General features: G+C 31.6%; 1 protein-coding gene across 3 annotated transcripts in view; it reads right to left on the reverse strand.

Moving 5' to 3' along the window:
• LOC114892337 (cadherin-12) overlaps positions 1 to 6000 on the reverse strand; it is a 990049-nt gene that overhangs the window by 65808 nt on the left and 918241 nt on the right. The gene's annotated exons all lie outside the window — the stretch shown is intronic.

A 6000-nucleotide genomic window follows, 5' to 3' on the forward strand; every position in this document is an offset into this window, starting at 1 on the left:
AACTGTTGGAAGAAAAATTAAGAAAACCATCCTCTGTACAATTTGATCAAAAAGAATAAAATAACTGGAAATAAGTATAACCAAGGAGGTGAAAACCTGTACTCTGAAAACTAAAAGACATTGATAAAAGAAATTGAAAACTTACAAACAAATGGAAAGATATACCATGCTCATGGATTAGAAGAATTAATATTGTTAAATATTCTACCCAAGGCAATCTACAGATTTAATGTAATCTTATTAAAATACAAATACCATTTTTCACAGAACTGGAACAAATAATCCTAAAATTTGTATGGAACCACAAAAGACCACTAATAGCAAAAGAAATCTTGAGAAAGAAGAACAAAGCTGGAAGTATCATGCTCGTGGATTTCAAACTTTACTACAAAGCTACAGTAATGAAAACAGTATGGTACTGTTAGGTCAATGGTACTGTTAGATCAGTAGATCAATGGAACAGAATAGAGACCCCCCAGAAATAAACCCATGCACTTATGGTAAATTAATCTACAACAAAGGAGGCAAGAATATCCAGTGGGGGAAAGATCGCCTCTTCAATATATGGTGCTGGGAAAACCAGACAGGTACATGAAAAATAATGAAACTGAACCACTTTTTCACATGATATACAAAAATAGACTTAAAATGGATTAAAGACTTAAATTTAAGACCTGAAATCACAAAATTACTAGAGGAAAACATAGGTGGTGTGTTCTTTAAAATCTATCTTAGCAATATTTCTTTGGATATGTCTCCTCCAGCAAGGGAAACAAAACCAAAAATAAGCAGATGAGACTATTAAAAAATTAAAAAAAACACACTTCTGAATTGAAGATATTTCCAAATGATATATCCAGTAAAGGATTAATACCCAAAATACTTGAAGAACTCATAAACTCAAAAAAAAAAATTGAATAATAGGCATAGGACCTGAAAAGACATTTTTCTGAAGTACAGATGACCAACAGGCACGTGAAAAGATGCTCAACAACACTAATCATTAGGGAAGTAAATATCAAAATCATGAGATATTGTCCCACGCCTGTCTGAATGGTTATCTCAAAAAGCCAAAAAATAAGTGTTGATGATCCAACAATTTCAATTCTGGATATATACCCAAAGAAAACAAAAACACTAATTCAAAAAGATATATGCACCCATATGTTAATTGCAACATTAGTTACAATAGCCAAGAAATTAAAGCAACCTAAATGAACATCAAGAGATGAATGGATAAAGAAGATGTGGTACATGTATACAATGGAATATCACTCTGCCATAAAAAGAATGAAATCCTACCATTTGCTACAACATGGATGGATTTACAGGGTATTATACTAAGTAAAATTAGCCAGACAGAAAAAGACAAATATCATATGATCTCACTTATATTTGGTATTTAAAAAACAAAATAGAAAATAAAACATAACAAAAACAGACTCATAGATACAGAGAAAAAACAATGGGTGGTTTCCAGAGGGGAAGAAGGTGATGGGGATGGGCAAAATAGGTGAAGGGAATTCAGAGGTGTATACTTCCAGTTATAAAATAAATAATCACAGTGTCATATTGTACAGAGTAGGGAATATCATCACTGGTACTGTCATGGCTTTGTATGAGGATAGATGGTCAATAGATTTACTGTAGTGATCTTTTAGTGATGAATTTAAATGTCAAATCACTATGCTCTAGACCTGAAACTAACATAATATTGTATGTCAAATATATGTCAATTTATAAAAGTGAACTATTTTTTGATACACACTACAGAATGGATTAATCTTTAAAGATACTGTGCTAAGTTAAACAAGCTAGTTATAAAAGATTACATATTGTATTACTCCATTTTATGGAGTGTACAGATAAGCAAATCTACAGAGACAGAAAGTAGATAAAATTATGCACGGGAATGGAGGATGCAATTGAGAGGAACTGGGGAATAACTGCTCATGGGTATGTGGTTTCTTTTTGGAATGATAAAAATATTCTAGAATTAGTAGAGATGGTTGCACAACTTTTTGTGTATAGTAAAAAGCGCCGAATTGTATACTTTTAAAAAACAAAATAAAAACTTCATAAACAAAAACAAATAAATAAAATTTAGAAAATAAATGCATATTACTATAAAACTGTTGATTCAGTGATTGAAGTCAGACATTAAATTGTTCAAATAGTGATCTTGTGTATATGTGTGTGTGTGTGTGATTTACCATCTAATTACAGAGAAGTAAAATGTTGCTTTATAAATATTTTAGTGTTTTAATTACTTAAGCAAGTATAATAGCACACAAAATGATCTTGCCTTATCTATGGAAAATAAAAAGGTAATAAAAGAAAAAAACATATCTCATATGACCATGTCTTATATTTCATAGAAAAAAAATAATATCATAGAGGGGATAGCTCAGCTTCCTGAACTTTTAGACTATCCCACATCATGTTACCATTAGTCTAAAAAAGTACAACATGCAAGATGTAATAAAAACCTTATTTTTCCTTTGTCTCTCACTGTTCCTTTAGACTTTCTTCATTGCCAGTATGCTTTGCCTTCTCTGTTCATTTTCAATTAGTAGTCTTATGTTGACTTTAATTACTAAAATCTAGATCTGGAAATCAGAAATTTCCAGTATATCATATTAATTAGTGATTTGATCCATGTGCAAAATTAAGGCTTCTCCTGTCTGCCAGTCCACCCCCAAGCCAAACTGGGCCAGTGCAGATGGGGCTTCAGTTTGGAAATGGATGGCTTGACAGGCTTTGCCTTGTCTCATCATTCACTTGCCAGTATTGAAAATTCCAACCAAACCAATTCCAAATGAACTATGAAACAAAAACCCATTTATGTTACTTAATGATTGTCAGAATAAAAAGTGTTCCTGATTCTCAAAAATATGTATTTTTAATATATGTGATTTATATAACCACTACTTCCATTACATTGTAAACATTATGTAGATCTTGGCAAGAGTGCACAACGTTTCAAGTGCATCAATAAGCTTCCGTCGTGCATTCATTTTATGGAGTACATTTAATATTCCCTTAAAACCTCCATTAATCATGTAAACCTTTCTTTTGTCCTTGTCTATGTAATTTCTGACCCACCTAACAAAACATAGTAGATGGATAATTCTCATTGATATTGCCCAATAATTTCACAAAAATGGGTCACACCTGAGGTTTTATTATAAATTATAAATATATTCAACATCTTACAAACTAGGCCTGAAAAATGTTTGAAATTCAAATTCACCTGGGAATACTTATTTAACCAATAGTTTGATTTTTCACAGATTTTTTTGAAACATTGTGAGACTAGTCTAGAAAATAAACTTAACCAAAATTAATTCTTTCAATAGCACCAAATTCATTGATCTACAAATTTTATTTCTAAATATTCGTCATGTGTTAATGCATTAATGTATGTATACAATGGTTTAAATTTTCTTTAATTGACTGTATTTTATAATTGAATGCTACATATCTCTTCCCTATCTTGTTGCTTATGCCTAAAATGTTTCATTTTCCCACTGCTCCTAATCCCCCTTTATATAAATTCTATTCTTCATTCTTTCAATGACAACTTCAAGTCATTTTTTGATGAAATTTTTTTTTTTTGCACTTCCATTTTTTCACGATTCTTTAAATAATACATTATGTTTTTTCAATGGTCTAAAATATTTTGGTACACATTTGCTGTTCCACTGGCTAACTCCTCTTAGAGGTTTCAGAAATCAATATTGGTATTAATTCCTTCTACATCCTCTTAGATCTGCTCTGTAATGGTTTGGTACCCATCTTACACATTTGTATATCATCGTGTGCATAAGTCTATCTTTCATCTTACTTCAAATAGTATAATTCTCCATTATACACAGAGCTGCTTGAGGGAAGAGATTAATTTTTTATGCCTTTATACATATAAAAAAATGATATAGCCATTTTTGCATTTACTTTTCTATAAAACTAGCAATCTATGAAACATTATTTGTTAAAGGATATAATTTATTGTGTCCAATATTTTTTAATAAAATAGATATCTTATGTGCAAAATATTTTGTTTCCATGGTTTTAGTATTATTTATATCGTGTTTAACTTTCATAAATACTGTATAAGTCCAATTTCTTTGCCTATATAAATGCTAAGACCAATAATAAGGCAAATATGAAATAGATTTAAACCATGTGACATAAATGAGAATTTAGGATACGTTCACAACTGTGGTTAAAAATATACACCATTGTCAGAAATATATGTATTAAAGGTTTGAGGTGGTGATATTTAAGCTTCTATTTATACCTTTGTTCATTCTGCCTCCTGGATTTTCTTACATTCAAAATTAAAGAATTATGCCCTCTTTAATCTGATTAATTTCATGCATGCCTCAAGTTTCCTTTGTCACTTTTATCATTAAATGTCTCTCGGAAATGTTTTTTGACTCTGACTTCTCTTTGATGTTCCCTATATTTTCAGCCATGATTTGCTCATTTCCACTCAAATTTCAGCATATCAGCAGAAAAACCGTCTCCTACTTAAATAATTTCTTCACATGCTCTTTATCTTACTTATCTCTGAATCCAATAGATGACAAAGTCCTTTCCATTCTGCTGCTGTGTATTTCTCAATTCTGTCTGTTTGTTTATTCCAAACAACTGCCCTGGGTTTGTGCCACATCTCTCTACTTCAGTGTTTACCAACTTAACAAAGTTATTTTTTAAACATATTGATTTATGATATTGCCTCTCTACTCAAAAGCACACACATACATACATAAATACACGTGTATAATTCAGGAGTGCGGCACTCTTAACCAACCTTCTCTCTTTCAGTCTGTTAAATTCTTACTATATATTTCTTCTTAAATGCTATATCCTTCATATTTCCTAATAGTCCCAGCTAGATCTAATAACTGTATCCTATTTATGCCAATAATTATTCTGATCATATTCCTATTATGGAATTTTACTGTGGTTGTAATATATTTATACATATAGATATTTGTCTTATAGAGTGCACTGTTGACTGAGAAAAGTAAAGATAGTATTATTCAATTCATTCAATTCTCTTAAGAATCAAGAACAAGTATGAATAAATACATACATATGATTGTATAAAAGTGGCAGGAATTTTTTTAACATCTTTATTGGAGTATAATTGCTTTACAATGGTGTGTTAGTTTCTGCTTTATAAAAAAGTGAATCAGTTATACATATACATATATCCCCATATCTCTCCCATCTTGCATCTCCCTCCCTCCCTCCCACCCTCCCTATCCCACCCCTCTAGGTGGTCACAAAGCACCGAGCTGATCTCCCTGTGCTATGCGGCTGCTTCCCACTAGCTATCTATTTTACGTTTGGTAGAGTATATATGTCCATGCCACTCTCTCACTTTAACCCATCTTACCCTTCCCCCTCAGCATGTCCTCAAGTCCATTCTCTAGTAGGTCTGTGTCTTTATTCCCGTCTTGCTCCTAGGTTCTTCACGACCTTTTTTTTTTTCTTAGATTCCATATATATATGTTAGCATACAGTATTTGTTTTTATCTTCCTGACTTACTTCACTCTGTATGACAGTCTCTAGATCCATCTACCTCACTACAAATAACCCAATTTCGTTTCTTTTTATGGCTGAGTAATATTCCATTATATATATGTGCCACAACTTCTTTATCCATTCATTTGTTGATGGACACTTAGGTTGCTTCCATGTCTTGGCTATTGTAAATAGAGCTGCAATGAACATTGTGGTACATGACTCTTTTTGAATTATGGTTTTCTCAGGGTATATGCCCAGGAGTGGGATTGCTGGGTCGTATGGTAGTTCTATTTTTAGTTTTTTAAGGGACCTCCATACTGTTCTCCATAGTGGCTGTATCAATTTACATTCCCACCAACAGTGCAGGAGGGTTCCCTTTTCTCCACACCCTCTCCAGCATTTATTGTTTGTATATATATATATATATTTTTTTTTTTTTTTTTTTTTTTTTTTTTTTTTTG

Source organism: Monodon monoceros, unplaced genomic scaffold, assembly GCF_005190385.1.
Source record: "Monodon monoceros isolate NGI ecotype Baffin Bay Population unplaced genomic scaffold, NGI_Narwhal_1 Super_Scaffold_12, whole genome shotgun sequence".
NCBI lineage: Eukaryota > Metazoa > Chordata > Mammalia > Artiodactyla > Monodontidae > Monodon > Monodon monoceros.